The sequence below is a fragment of the Oncorhynchus nerka genome, linkage group LG15, assembly GCF_034236695.1.
Source record: "Oncorhynchus nerka isolate Pitt River linkage group LG15, Oner_Uvic_2.0, whole genome shotgun sequence".
NCBI classification, from domain to species: domain Eukaryota; kingdom Metazoa; phylum Chordata; class Actinopteri; order Salmoniformes; family Salmonidae; genus Oncorhynchus; species Oncorhynchus nerka.
The window spans coordinates 52,407,812-52,424,218 of NC_088410.1; the positions used below are offsets into that span (position 1 = coordinate 52,407,812).

A 16,407-nucleotide genomic window follows, 5' to 3' on the forward strand; every position below is an offset into this window, starting at 1 on the left:
CCTGACACTTAAATTACTTGACATAGAATTCTGCGTCTCCCCGCAAGCTGTGCTGCAGTACGCCACAACTTTTAAAGGAAGAACTACTGTACGTAATAGCACTGGAATTATCTAATTAACCTGTTGCTTCTACTCGGGACGCTTGCGTCCCAACTAGAGCTCTGGAAATGCAAATGCGCTACGCTAAATGCTAATAGTATTAGTTAAAACTCAAAAGTTCATTAAAATACACATGCAGGGTATCGAATTAAAGCTACACTCGTTGTGAATCCAGGCAACAAGTCAGATTTTTAAAATGCTTTTCGGCGAAAGCATGAGAAGCTATTATCTGATAGCATGTAACACCCCAAAAGACCCACAGGGGACGTAAACAAAATAATTAGCATTTCGGCGTTACACAAACCGCACAATAAAATAGAAAACATTCATTACCTTTCACCATCTTCTTTGTTGGCACTCCTAGATGTCCCATAAACACTATTTGGGTCTTTATTTCGATTAAATCGGTCCATATAAAGCCTAGATATCGTTATATGTAGACTGTGTGATAAACGAAAAAAACATTGTTTCAAAACGTAACGTCATTTTTTTAAATTCAAAAAGTCGACGATAAACTTTCACAAAACACTTCGAAATACGTTTGTAATGCAACTTTAGGTATTAGTAAACGCTAATAAGCGATAAAATTCATCAGGAGGCGATGTAAAGATCATTAGCTGTCCGTCTGGAAAAATGTCCGGCTAGAAACTCAACGAAAATATCCGGTCCTAGACCACATGCCCTGCATGTGTTTGACCAAGAAAAAACTCGAAGGGAAATGACAAGACTCTAGACACCGTGTGGAAGCTGTAGGTACTGCAACCTCAGTCAATTAATTGTGGTTCACCTTTATCAATGGGTTCAAGTAGCGCATGGATATATTTTCCCATTTTCAGTGATCAGTTTTTCCTGTGCTTTTCGATGTAAATGCCGTTCTGGTAAAGCCACAGCAGTGATTTAACCAGTTTTTTAAACGTCTGAGTGTTTTCTATCCACACAGACTAAGCAAATGCATATACTATATTCCTGGCATGAGTAGCAGGGCGTTGAAATGTTGCGCGATTTTTAACAGAATGTTCAAAAAAGTAGAGGGTCGACTTAAGAGGTTAACAGACATATGCCACTTTGGAGAAGTTTGGAGACACTTGGAAACATCTAGTGACATCACCTGACACCACTTACTAAAACATCTGCCCATGTCAAAATCATGTAGTTACATATGAATAGCAGTTACTTTTGGGTATATCTATTTAGGCATAAATCGAAATAGACATACCCCCCCATAAAGGCCATAAATCAAGTGCAAACATTTAGTATGTATGGAAAGGGTTCTTGATGTTCTTTGTAAAGCAATGCATTTGCTTCTCCGTCCACATTTCCTTGTATGCATCCTCCACATGTGCTGTTTAGCTAGCTCATCATTGACAATAGGAAAAGTGAATGGGTAAAGAAGTTTTAAGTTTTTGCTAAGGTAATTTTAAGATGTCAGACTTGAAAATCCGCTCAGCCATTCTGGCACAGTGACTAACTACCCAAACCAGACACAAATGGTTTCAAGTGGCCAAGATATGTCATTTGCTCTCCTACTTCTATCTAGTGGACGAACTGGGAATCATACAGAGGATATATTTACATCAATGGATAGGTGGAGACTTCAGCTTTCTCCTCATATGTATATCATTCCTGTAAGACAAAAAGGTGCATTGCATAAGACCTGCACTTTTAAAATGTCTGTGTTCCAATGGGAATATGCAGATGTTTAGAGCACCATCGTTAGGTGAAAGATCTCACGAATTTTGGAACAGTAATTGGTGACACATTTTATCTCAAAACTAGATGTTAAAATATCTTATTCTCCAACATGTGGACAATTGGGGGACACAATCCCACTTGGTCACCCATTGATTTAAAGCGTGTCTTTGGGACTGCAAGGAGTCTTTGATCATTTGAACGTGAAGACTGTTTGGGGCTGAGGAGTTCAGTGAGGTATTGGTGGCCAGAGGCATTGGGGGTTTTGAAGACTAACAGGAGGATTTTGAAGTTGATTCTGAATTGGATGGGTAGCCAGTGGAGAGAGGCTAGAATGTGGGTGATATGGGCAGATCTCCAGGTTCCTGTGAGGACCCTGAAAACATTGTTCTGCACAAGCTGCAGCCTGTGGATGCTTTTTGAGGGGAGACCACCAAGGAGGAGTAATCGATTCAGGAGGTGACGAGGGAGTTGACCAGCTTTTCCAGATCAGGTTTGGAGAGAATAGAAATAAGCTGGGTGATGTTTCTCAGGTGATTTTTGCAGACCGATTTTATGTGGTCTGAGAAAGTGAGGGAGGAGTCCAGTAGGAGACGGTTGGAGGACAGTGGGATGTGGAGTAGCTGCCAAGGGTAAGGGTGGTGATGGGACTGGTTTTGGTAAGATGGTGAGTGCCAATGAGGATTGTTTCTGTTTTAGGTATTGTTGAGTTGTCGGCGGTTGATTGACATCCAGGCCTTAATATCATCCAGACAGTTGGTGGGGGTGTTAATGGAAGAGAGGGAGTCCGGGGTTGTTTTTATATAGATTTGCATGGAAGCATAGCAGTTGAATTGGATGCCGTGTTTCCTGATTAGAAAACAAAAGGGGAGCATGTAGATTATGAATAGGATGGGACCTAAGAGCCTTGAGGGACACGACAGGTGATTGTGGTGGGTTCTGACTTTGTGGGATTCCTAAGGCAACATATTGTGTGCAGTTTGAAAGGTATGAGGTGAACCAGTACTGTCGAGCCTTATGTGTTCTTACAATCGACCCAGGAGGATGCTGTGGTCAACGGTATGGAAGGCGGCACTGAGGTCAAGGAGGACTTGGATGTTCAGGAGTCCACTGTCAGCTGACTCGAGGAGGTTGTTTACCACTGTGGCTAGGCCTGAAACCAGATTGGAAAGTCTCAGAGGCCATTGAAGGTCAATTTAGCTACAACTTTTTCCATAACTTTGGACAAGAAGGGGAGGTTAGAGATTGGTTGGTAGTTGGCAGGGTTCTCTTGGTTGAGGTTTTTTCAGATAACTGCTGATTTAAACTGGGAGGGAACAATGCCTGTTTGGAGGGACTTGTTGATCAGTTCCATTATAAAAGGTCTAAGAGTGGAGGAACAAGATTTCAGTAGCGTTGTGGTGATGGGGTCAAGACCACAGCTTGTGACCTTCATTTGTCAGAGAGTGGACAACATCTCAGCAGGTGAGGTCTGAGTGAAGCAGCTCATTGAAGGTCCAGTATAAGTAGGTTTGGGGGGTAGGATGGTGGCTGGGGAGGGGTGAGGGGAGGTGGAGGTGGAGGCGAAGACTAAACTTCTTATGGTGTTCATCTTTATGAAGAAGTAGGTTGAGAATCTTCCGCAGTCGTCTGTGGTAACAGCGTCGATGGGTGACTCAGCTGGTATGAGTAGGTAGTTGATGGTGGAAAAGAGGTGGCGCGGGTTTCCTCGGTTGTTGTCTATCAGGTTTGAATACTAGGTGGACCTAGTGGATTTGATGGCTGCAACACAGGCAGCCTGGTGTTTTTTTATAGAAAGCAGGTGCTATTTTACAATAGTTCTATTTTGTTTGTTTTTACTTCTGAACTTCCGCTACCCTCAACCTCTCCCATCTATTTCTGATGTTCATCCGGTTTGATTTCTATTTGCCATATCTTTCAAACTGTGCTCTTTCAAAAAAGTTCTCAACATATATTTGTTTTATGGGCACAGTATGTTTTACATTAGTTATCTTGTTGTTATTAGTCCCAACCTTCAGCTCCATTCAACCCCTCCCATCTATCTCTTCTATTTGCCATAGATTTTTTAACTATTCATTTTTGAACTATAAATTGTGTTTGTTTTTTTAAACAATTAGCATATTTGAGTTTAACCATAATATTTGTTGTATTATTTGTTGTCTTTTTGGGTGGATTAAATTGAAATTGCAACTAACTTTCTATGGCTTGTTTTAAATATAGCGATATTTGGGAATTATTTCCTTTTCAAATAACTGAAAGTGAGAGGTTGTAATCTGAATGAAGGGAAAAAGTCCTTTCTTTAACATAGGGTGAGACATTCTTACTAATTTGCTAGAGAACCAGTTATGATTTAAGTATAACTTTTGTATGACTGAAGCCTTTAGTGAGAGGTCCAATGCTTTAATATTTAATGATTTCTGCCCTCCGAATTCATATTAATTATATAAATAGGCCCGTTTAATTTTGTCTGGCTTGCCGTTCCAAATAAAGTGTCATTTTTTTCTCAAATCATTTAAAAAACTGTTTGCTAGGTGTAGGCAAGACCTTAAGTAAATAGATCAACTGGGCTATGACTGAAGAGTTAATCAGGGTGATTTTTCCACAATAAGAAAGGTATTTGCCTTTCCAAGTTAGCAAGATCTTATCTATTTTTGCTAACTTTCTATTCAAATTTATTGGAGTGAGATCATTTCGGGATATGTACAGTGGTTACTCCACTAAAAGTTTTGCGATTATGCTACAGCGCTTAGAGGTCATTTGTGGTTTATTACGTTGCCCTGCGTCACCACTTCATTGCTCCAGACCAGCGCAAGGGGGAGTTAGAACACTGGTTATGCTTTTGGGTTCTACTGTGTCTCTAACTGACAAAGAATGGGCGACATAAACCTAAATAGAAACTGATAATTGTGCACGACTTCAGTATTACTTACTAAAACTGTTGTTACACTAAGGTTATTTTATTTTGTTATTTTGCTCTTACTGTAGATCTGTAGCCCACTCCTGACCTGTCACATCATACAGTCCCTGAGTGGCACAACAGTTTAAAACACTGAGACACTGTACAATCTGTGTTGCTACTAGATTCTGGTTCAATACTTGTGCTGGCCTTGACTGGGAGACGTGAGATGACTGTAGGTTTTTGGTTTCTCTCCCTTTAAAAACATAAATAAATTGTTCTAAATAACAAACTGGCTTTATTTACAAATTAGTAACAATGTCTCACCCCATGTTCAAGAATGACCTTTTTCTCACAAATTTTATGTTATTTGAAAACAAAGTTATCTCCAATTCTTATTATCATTAATTTAGAATTATATAAAAGCCCCTTGGATATTCTCACAGATATATTATTTACCCTGTTATTAGCAGGACAATATATATTGGTCATGTTGGTCTTGGCTCCCGAGTGGTGCACAATGGGATTGTCTTGCAGTTCTCCAGTTGTATCTACTGAAAGCGTGCAAGGTTCAAAGCACGAGGGCAGGGGGCACGAGGGCAGGGGCACGAGGGCAGGGGGCACAAGGCAGGAGGGCACGAGGGCAGGGGGCACGAGGGCAGGGGGCACAGGATGGGCCGCAGAGAAGACAGACCTAGCCCATGGGGAAGGGAGGAGGAGCGTGGTGGGACAAATCAGTCTGATTTGACCCGCCACACTGGGTAGCACAGAGCAACACTTTAAGGGGCATTGCACTAATAATGGCGCTGACTAGGGAAATGTTCCCGCTGTTCTAGCAGGTAGCTGGACAATAGACTTGCCTAGATGGAGGGTAGGGGGAGAATTCTATCGTTAAATGTTTTTCTAAATTAGGTTCTATGTTAAGTATCATTATTGTTATTATGTATCACATCCCACCGTGATTGGGAGTCCCATAGGACGCCGCACAAGTGTCCCAGCGTTTCTCTCCCTCTAAAAACAGAAATACATTTGTGGCCTTTAAAAAATATTATTTTGGCCTTTATTCAGATTACAATCGCTCACTTACATAAAAAAAAAACATTTAAACAAATAACCTCATATAAAATTATAGTGTAGAAATGTTATGCTCTTTTTGTAACCTTTATGTAACTAGGCAAGTCAGTTAAGAACACATTTTTATGTTACAAGCACAGCCTACTCCTTCCTCACCGTGGGGAATTGAACCCCGGTTCTTTCGCTCAACGGACCGAAACAGTTTCCAATGCATTGTCAACGGAGTTTGTAAACCAACCCAGATGTAATATAATTCTAGCCACATGTTTACTCAGTGGCGCTTCTCCATGCAGGACATGGGAGGGGGAGGGACTCACACTCTGTAAACAGGAATAGGTTCATCACTGGTCACTGAGCTGGCAAGCTAATGTTAGGTAGTTAGTCATAGAAATGTACGTTCAGCCTGTGAATTATTTCAGTCCGATTTGACTTATATTAAGAAGTCAGCATGGTTTAACAGTTTCTTTCGTTTTTGACCTCGACATTGTTGCTGGATAGATACTTTCATATCTAACATGCTGGTGATGCCTCACTCTAGTTCCCGATAGAGTAGCATACTGGTAAATCAACTTTGCTTTCAAACTTTGTAATCATCTGTAGAGTTGTTTTACATGCAATCATACAAGCTAGATAGGTAGATATTTTGTTAAAAAGCCTGTTGTCATTCACTAGTTGTTTCTTTGGAGCTAGCCAAGCTATCACTAGCTAGCTAGTTGGATAATAATTTGATGTACAGTAGGCTAAATCAACGTTACAGTATTACGGAATGACAACAATATAGCCTTGTCACTACTAGTTGGCATGTTGGTTGTGTTGATAAAATGATATTAGAAGGGTGAGCCGGTTAAGGATCGATTCAGACCAGGTGTTAAAATTGTACGACAAGCGACAGTTTATTTCAGAGGGAGAATATCTGGTACACGTAAATACGGCTCTTCCGTTAGTTCGTGTTGGAACAGCAGGCAGAGAGCGCGTAAACAGTCAGCACAGCCCTTATATACGTCACAGAAAGTAGGTTGACCCTAGGAAGATCGGATCTCCGGATTGGTTTACATTTACATTTACATTTAAGTCATTTAGCAGACGCTCTTATCCAGAGCGACTTACAAATTGGTGCGTTCACCTTAAGACATCCAGTGGAACAGCCACTTTACAATAGTGCATCTAAATCTTTTAAGGGGGTGAGAAGGATTACTTTATCCTATCCTAGGTATTCCTGAAAGAGGTGGGGTTTCAGGTGTCTCCGGAAGGTGGTGATTGACTCCGCTGTCCTGGCGTCGTGAGGGAGTTTGTTCCACCATTGGGGGGCCAGAGCAGCGAACAGTTTTGACTGGGCTGCGCGGGAACTGTACTTCCTCAGTGGTAGGGAGGCGAGCAGGCCAGAGGTGGATGAACGCAGAGCCCTTGTTTGGGTGTAGGGCCTGATCAGAGCCTGGAGGTACTGAGGTGCCGTTCCCCTCACAGCTCCGTAGGCAAGCACCATGGTCTTGTAGCGGATGCGAGCTTCAACTGGAAGCCAGTGGAGAGAGCGGAGGAGCGGGGTGACGTGAGAGAACTTGGGAAGGTTGAACACCAGACGGGCTGCGGCGTTCTGGATGAGTTGTAGGGGTTTAATGGCACAGGCAGGGAGCCCAGCCAACAGCGAGTTGCAGTAATCCAGACGGGAGATGACAAGTGCCTGGATTAGGACCTGCGCCGCTTCCTGTGTGAGGCAGGGTCGTACTCTGCGGATGTTGTAGAGCATGAACCTACAAGAACGGGCCACCGCCTTGATGTTAGTTGAGAACGACAGGGTGTTGTCCAGGATCACGCCAAGGTTCTTAGCGCTCTGGGAGGAGGACACAATGGAGTTGTCAACCGTGATGGCGAGATCATGGAACGGGCAGTCCTTCCCGGGAGGAAGAGCAGCTCCGTCTTGCCGAGGTTCAGCTTGAGGTGGTGATCCGTCATCCACACTGATATGTCTGCCAGACATGCAGAGATGCGATTCGCCACCTGGTCATCAGAAGGGGAAAGGAGAAGATTAATTGTGTATCGTCTGCATAGCAATGATAGGAGAGACCATGTGAGGTTATGACAGAGCCAAGTGACTTGGTGTATAGCGAGAATAGGAGAGGGCCTAGAACAGAGCCCTGGGGGACGCCAGTGGTGAGAGCGCGTGGTGAGGAGACAGATTCTCGCCACGCCACCTGGTAGGAGCGACCTGTCAGGTAGGACGCAATCCAAGCGTGGGCCGCGCCGGAGATGCCCAACTCGGAGAGGGTGGAGAGGAGGATCTGATGGTTCACAGTATCGAAGGCAGCCGATAGGTCTAGAAGGATGAGAGCAGAGGAGAGAGAGTTAGCTTTAGCAGTGCGGAGGGCCTCCGTGATACAGAGAAGAGCAGTCTCAGTTGAATGACTAGTCTTGAAACCTGACTGATTTGGATCAAGAAGGTCATTCTGAGAGAGATAGCGGGAGAGCTGGCCAAGGACGGCACGTTCAAGAGTTTTGGAGAGAAAAGAAAGAAGGGATACTGGTCTGTAGTTGTTGACATCGGAGGGATCGAGTGTAGGTTCAGCTGGTTGTAGTCTGTAGTCTTCCGCCATTGGCTCAGTTGTCTGTCCGTCATCGTAGGATCTTCTTCGGGCACACAGTGTTCGGTTACATAGGAGATTATGTGTGTAATGTGGGAGCTATCCTGTAGGGGACCCCACAGGCTTTACTGTGAGTTGTAGCCATGTAATTAGCAGTAAGTTAGTCACCTGCATACGAAATAGCAATTCCTTACAGTTGATATGGGGTGAAGTAGGGTAGCGCCGTTGGTATTCGTTGGGTCCCTTGACAAAATGTAATTGTTGACTTGGTAAATTAAGCTAATGGTTGTGTGCATTCTCACTAGATATAATTTTAATTTTATTTATTTCAACCAGGTAGGCCAGTTGAGAACTAGTTCTCATTTACAACTGCGACCTGGCCCAGATAAAACAAAGCAGTGTGACAAAAAACAACACGTGGAATAAACAAAAGTACAGACATGGCCAAAAGTTGAGAGAATGACACAAATATTAATGTTCAAAGTTTGCTGCTTCAGTGTCTTTGGATATTTTTGTCAGATGTTACTATGGAATAGTGAAGTATAATTACAAGCATTTCATAAGTGTCAAAGGCTTGTATTGACAATTACTTGGGTCAATATTTGCTGTGTTGACCCTTCTTTTTCAAGACCTTTGCAATCTGCCCTGGCATGCTGTCAATTAACTTCTGGGCCACATCCTGACTGATGGCAGCCCATTCTTGCATAATCAATGCTTGGAGAATTTGTGGGGTTTTGCTTGTCCACCCGCCTCTTGAGGATTGATCACAAGTTCGCAATGGGATTGAGGTCTGGGGAGTTTCCTGGCCATGGACCCAAAATATCGATGTTTTGTTCCTCGAGCCACTTAGTTATCACATTTGCCTAATGGCAAGGTGCTCCATCATGCTGGAAAAGGCATTGTTCGTCACCAAACTGTTCCTGGATGGTTGGGAGAATTTGCTTTCAGAGGATGTGTTGGTACCATTTTTTACCCCCGCCCCCAGTTCTCAGTAGTCCAATCCATGTACCTTTTGCAGAATATCAGTCTGTCCCTGATGTTTCTCCTGGATAGAAGTGGCTTCTTTGCTGCCCTTCTTGACACCAGGCCATCCTCCAAAAGTCTTTGCCTCACTGTGCGTGCAGATGCACTCACACCTGCCTGCTGCCATTGCTGAGCAAGCTCTGTACTGGTGGTGCCCCGATCCTGCAGCTGAATAAACTTTAGGAGACGGTCCTGGCGCTTGCTGGACTTTCTTGAGGCGCCCTGAAGCCTTCTTCACAACAATTGAATCGCTCTCCTTGAAGTTCTTGATGATCCGATAAATGGTTGATTTAGGTGCAATCTCACTGGCAGCAATATCCTTACCTGTGAAGCCCTTTTTGTGCAAAGCAATGATGATGGCATGTGTTTCCTTGCAGGTAACCATGATTGACATAGGAAGAACAATGATTCCAAGCACCACCCTCCTTTTGAAGCTTCCAGTCTGTTATTCGACCTCAATCAGCATGACAGAGTGATCTCCAGCTTTGTCCTCGTCAATACTCACACCTGTGTTTACGAGAGAATCACTGACATGATGTCAGCTGGTCCTTTTGTGGCAGGGCTGAAATGCAGTGGAAATGTTTTGGGGGGGATTCAGTTCATTTGCATGGCAAAAAGGGACTTTGCAATTCATTGCAATTCATCTGATCACTCTTCATAACATTCTGGAGTTTATGCAAATTGCCATCATACAAACTGAGGCAGCAGACTTGAAAACGTGAAAATTCATATTTGTGTCATTCTCTGAACTTTTGCCCACAACTGTACAGTCAATAATAATAGAACAATCTATATACAGTGTGTTGAAATGGAGTAAGGAGGTAAGGCAATAAATAGGCCATAGTAGCAAAGTAATTACAATTTAGCAAATTGTGTGGTTTTGTGGCAGATTTTCAAAAGAAAGACATATGGCATATCACCAGTAATTCTCAATCAGATGAGATACACAGCTAACCCATATTGAATTTCATTCATAAATGTGGACGCTAATTATTGTTAATATTCCAATTCTCTAGGCCCTCCATTCCCAAACTTGAAGCCCCCTATCGCCAACTGGAAAGACCAGGAAAAAGTGGTGGCTTAAGGTACAACTTCCTATTGAGGAAATGTAAGACAACTCAGTGTCATATTTAGAGTTATTGACATGAAAAGAAGCATATACAAGCAACCTATCAAATGTATTTTATAAAGCCCCTTTTACATCAGCAGTTGTCAAAGTGCTTATACAGATACCCAGCCTAAAACCACAAAGAGTAAGCAACGCAGACGTAGAAGCACAGTGGCTAGGAAAAACTCCCTAGAAATATAAGGGCAACCTATCAAATGTATTTTATAAAGCCCCTTTTACATCAGCAGTTGTCAAAGTGCTTATACAGATACCCAGCCTAAAACCACAAAGAGTAAGCAACGCAGACGTAGAAGCACAGTGGCTAGGAAAAACTCCCTAGGCGAGACCCAGATGCAGACACCGGAGGCAGATGGTTTGAGTCTTTGATATTTATTGATCAATCCAAAAGGGTTTTGAGTGGTCGTGGACAGGCAAAAGGTCAAAACCAGTTCAGAGTCCGGGAGGTACAGAGTGGCAGGCAGAATGGTCAGGTAGGCGGGTACGGAGTCCAGAAAACGGGCAAGGATCAAAACCAGGAGGGCTAGCAAAAAGGGAATAGAAGCAGGAGTACGGGAAAACACGCTGGTTGACTTGAAAGACATACAAGACGAACTGGCACAGAGAGACAGGAAACACAGGGACAAATATACCAGGGAATATAAGCAACACCGGGAGGGGGTGAAGACCATCACATGGACAGGTGAAACAGATCACGGTGTGACAAGAAAGGCAGGAACCTAGGAAGAAACCTAGAGGAACCAGGCTCTGATGGGTGGCCAGTCCTATTCTAGCTGTGCTGGTGGAGATTATATAAGAGTACAGCCATTTAGCCAGATTATTCTTCAAGATGTTTAAACGTTCATAGATGACCAGCAGTGTCAAATAATAGAGGGTTATAGAGGGTGCAATAGTTCAGCACCTCAGGAGTAAATGCCAGTTGGCTTTTCATGGCTGAGCATTTAGAGGTTGAGACAGAGAAAGACAGGATCAAACAGTGGGTCTGGGACAAGTTAGTACCTCCGGTGAGCCTTGAGCAGGTCAGGGTTCCATAGCTGCAGACAGAAACAGCAGAGACAGCAGCACGACTAGGTGGACTGGAGACAGGGACAGCCAGGAGTTGTCAGGCCAGATAGTCCTGAGGCATGGTCCTAGAGCTCATGTCCTGCATCCTTTATTTAACTTGAGTGTAGATTAAGTCCTAGAGGTTTGTAACTTCACATGATTTAGCCTAGTTGTCAATCCAGATCTGAATATTTGATATCCTTTTTACTGTACACTGTTGATAGTAATTTTTCACAAGCTAATCACTGAATGGCCTACTACAAGGATGTTTTCAACTTGACACTTCTATGTCATAATAACACAGAACACACACACACACATCAGATGGCAATGGCAAGTACAACAAGCAGTTGGGAAAATGAAGTCTGCTGCGTGTGTTGCCAGATACACACACACAAACTTACTTCATTTGTTGTATTGTATTTATTATGGATCCCCATTAGCTGCTGCCAAGACAGCAGTTACTCCTCTTTGGGTCCAGCAAAATTAAGGCAGTCATACGATTTTAAAAACATTACAATACATTCACAACACATTAAGTCTATTCCCTCAGGCCACAACTCTACTACGTGTGTATACAGTGTGTATGTCATCGTTTGTATGCATGTGTCTCTTCACAGTCCCCGCTGTTCCATAAGGTGTATTTTTATCTGTTTTTGAAATTTAATTTTACTGCTTGCACAAGTTACTTGATAGTAGTCATGGCTCTATGTACGACTGTGCGCCTCCCATAGTTTGTTCTGTTTAGGTTAGTGTGTAGTCAAGGCTTTGTCATTAAAATTGTGCCTATTTTTCAGATCTGCCAACCTGCTCGGTGGGTGACAGGTAACCGTCTTTCCACCAAGCTGTTCCAGGCCTGGAGTGGCACGTTGGAACTTCCAGAGGCTTGTAGACCTGAAGCGGTGTGATGTGGTCCAGGTATTTATCAAACACACGTATACACACTCACTCAATCATTCACTCTGTTTTGTTGTATAATTATTTTAACTTAAGAACATTGTTCCTCTCTCTTTTAGATCTGACACCCCTATTAGCTCAACCACAATCTTCACAGCTGCAGTCGTCTGCATCTGATACACCGGCCACGACAGGTGACACAGGTAATTATCACATGCATGTATACACACATGCACACTCTCCCTCACTTGGGGCTCTATTCAATCACATCTGCTTTAGCCAACATCCACATAGCGGTTGTTTTGGCGGTGTCTGAGGTGGAACTGTGTTAGAGCTGTCAAATTCACAAGTGGCTCCTGGCATTATACCTAAAGCGGACATTGCCATTGGTAGAAACTGAGTCGTTTTAACAGAAATCTCATGCAGCCCTGTTTACAAGTTAGAACACTGGAATTTGAGATGTAATCTACACCTCGATTAGGCTGATAGAAGTCCTCATTATTTAGTTTAAGGATTTTGAATTTGAGCGTCATTATTTCTATAACCTACACTTTCTCGTTCTGAACTTGTAACGCGAGTAGGACGGGTGTAGTTTTGTGACAATGATCAAGAACTGCTGCTTACCGATTTGACAGATCCAACACAGTTACACCTCAGACACCACCAAAAACATCAGCTATGCGGGTGTCGGCTATCGCCAGTTAATGCCTGTGCTGATTGAATCTAGGCCTTACAGTCATTGTCTATTTAGTTGTATGATTATTGTCAGTTAAGAAAATTGTGCCTCTGTCTTTTAGATCTGCCATGCCCAGCAGTCCACTGCTGTAGTATTTAAATTTACCGGCTGCACCAGTTTCTACTCCACTGGCTGTGAAGGGAGAAACTTTTGAGGATTCCCAGATGGATACAGGTAATTCAGAAATATATTGCATATGCTCACCCACACCAACAGATGTACACACAGACATGTTGTTGAGCTGTATACTTACTGTCACTTTGCATCTCTCTTTCAGATCTGCCATGCACTCCACCACTGCCTGACAACCTCACCCAGAAGTGCATACACTGGGCCTTTCAAGACTGACAAAGCAGAGATGGGTGGCTGACAAGGAAAAATAAAACAACACGCGCACACACACACTTTATCCACAATGTAAATACGTTGTAATTGCTTGCTTATTTAATGTTTGCTCCATTTTATTTTAGGATTGGAGATATCTACTCCTATATATCCATTATCAATGTCTGCATAATTACTCTAAATATTATAAAATACTATGTGTACAGTTTTAGGAAATTCTGTGTACATTTTTCTGAGTTGAAAAACATGCCTCCCTCTCACACAGACACACACTACACCCAATGTAAATAAATTGCAATAACTTGTTTAATGTATGTATGCTCCACTTTATTTTAGGAAAATATCTGTAATAAAGTACATTCACAGTTAAAGTAATGTCTTTGGTTTATTGGATATCTCTCCTAATGCAATGTGTGACCAGAAGGAAGTCTGCTGAAAGTTGAAAGGTTCAACATTAATAACTGACACAATTCTATAATGAATACATATAATAATAATAATAATAATAATAATAATAGAGTGACCAATAGTTACTGTATTGTGATTGTTTAGTGTTTTATTTATTCAATCAAGTAGTGCCCCAAGGAGGGATCGCCTGTGTCTCAGAAACAGCAGAAAGGGTCAAATAAGGTCACCAAAATTTCTGTTACTGCTATACAAAACTGGCATTATTTAGCTAAATAGCCCAGCACTGTAGCCTACTCCCTACCGTCACGTTGTACAGCGCCATATTTTCCGTTCCACTCCCTACCGTCACGTTTTTCTTGGAGTAGAAACACCATAATATTAATCAAATGAATTAAGCAAAAAGTTTGGACACGCCTACTCATTCCAGGGTTTTTCTTTATTTTTACTATTTTCTACATTGTAGAATAGTGAATACATCACAACTATGAAATAACACATATGGAATCAGTTAAGAACACATTCTTATTTACGAGGACAGCCTACACCTTCCTCCCCATTGGGGAATTCAACCCCGGTCTCCCGCATGCCCGCACGACACTGGAATTCTTTAGCCCAGCACAGTAGCCTACTGCTGTTGTACAGCACCATGTATTTCTTGAAATAGAAACACCATAATATTAATCTAATTAATTTAGCAACATTTCTTAAAATCAGTCCCATATACCCTGTTCTTGCAAAAAAAAGTTGTAAATTCTCTAGTACAGCCACTATTGAAGGCTATCAAATGCTTCTTAAAGATGCCCTCTGGTGGTCAAACTAGCACTAACAAACTAACATTAATGGTACCAGTGGTTGGCACTTAAATAACGTAATTCTGTGGCACCACACAAGCTGTGCTGCAGTACGTTGCAACTTTTAAAGGACAAACCACTGTATACCGAGTATATAAACATCCCCATCATACCATTCTTTTGTGATCCAATATGTAGAGAGAGAGTTTACAAAAATTTGCTAGATCCTCTATGAGGCTGTGTGAAGGGACCCAAGTTGTGGATTTAAAAGAAAACATGAATCATCAGCATCTAATCCCTTGATATTATTGTTGGATCTGATTTTAATAGCTAACATTTCAATGGCCATAATAAATAGATATGCCGATAGTGGACAACCTTATTTTACTCCTCTTGACAGTTTAAAACTTTCTGAGAAGTAGCCATTATTTACTATTTTACACCTAGGGTTTCTATACATTATTTTAACCCCTTTTATAAGAGATTCTCCAAAATATATAAACTCCAGTTGTACTTTTGTCATGGATATTATTGCGCAGGGACACAAGTCAATCTTAAAGGAATCATTGTTTATTTGTCAGTGCTCTGGAGAGGTCCCAACCAACTCAAAGCACCATAGTACACATGTCAATCAGAACCTCCCCCTGGGCAGTCCCAGCTGACGCTGCCATGAAACATTATGACCATCCTGTGTCACCTTACTTGGACTAAGAATAATACACTTTATAACACTGTCAAGAAGTATGTGTCACCTAACGTGGACTAATAAATTACGGTATATGACACTATCAAGAAGCATTGTGACCATCAGAATCATATAAGTCAGTTAGGCCTATCACGTACATGCCCTTATATCTGACATGTCAAATAGAGGGTGACTTGTCCTGCTCCTGAAATCTGCTCCTGCTTTCATCCCAGTCATCAGCAACAGAGCATTGGGGGCAGGTGGATGTCTGAAAGCAATGCGTGCGCAGTTACAATGATAATTTAATATGGTCTATAAAACAAATGTACAGTATATAACATAAACACACTGTTGGGCAATCAGAATCCACGCTTCAATATTGTTTTGATCAAATGGCCTAGGATATGTTCCGGGTAGCCTCCGAGAATAACTGACAAATACACTGATATGGTGACTGAGTTTATCAGGAAGTGTATAGGAGATGCTGTACCCACTGTGACTATTAAAACCTACCCTAAAAAGTAACCTTGGATAGATGGCAGCATTGGCGTAAAATGAAAGTGCGAACCATCGCACTTAACCATGGCAAGGAATTGGGAATTTGGACGAATAAAAACAGTGTAGTTACTCTCTCCATAAGGCAATCAAACAGGCAAAACGTCAGTATAGAGACATAGTGGAGTCACAGTTCAACGGATTAGACACGAGAAGTACAGTACTAGTCAAAAGTTTAGACACACCTACTCATTCTAGGGTTTTTCTTTATTTTTAAAATGTTCTACATTGTAAAATAATAGTGAAGACATCAAAACTATGAAATAACACATATGTAATCATGTAGAAACTAAACTAGTGTTAAACCAATCAAAATATTTTTGAGATTTTCCAAAGTAGTCACCCTTTGCCTTGATGACAGCTTTGCACACTCTTGGCATTCTCTCAACCAGCTTCACCTGGAATACTTTTCCAACAGTCTTGAAGAAGTTCCCACATATACTGAGCACTTGATGGCTGCTTT

At 42.1% G+C, this 16,407-nt stretch overlaps 1 long non-coding RNA gene across 2 annotated transcripts; it reads left to right on the forward strand.

The window, feature by feature from the left end:
• The first annotated feature begins 6,099 nt into the window (after positions 1 to 6,099).
• Positions 6,100 to 13,870, forward strand: LOC115143643 (uncharacterized). Of its 2 annotated transcripts, none has more exons than XR_010458603.1 (6): positions 6,100 to 6,318; positions 9,735 to 10,442; positions 12,325 to 12,445; positions 12,544 to 12,627; positions 13,222 to 13,334; positions 13,438 to 13,870. It is a non-coding gene; the product is annotated as an uncharacterized LOC115143643 (long non-coding RNA). The 2 variants fall into 2 exon arrangements; XR_003865681.2 differs by having other exon boundaries at positions 10,374 to 10,442.
• Positions 13,871 to 16,407: the final 2,537 nt, after the last annotated feature.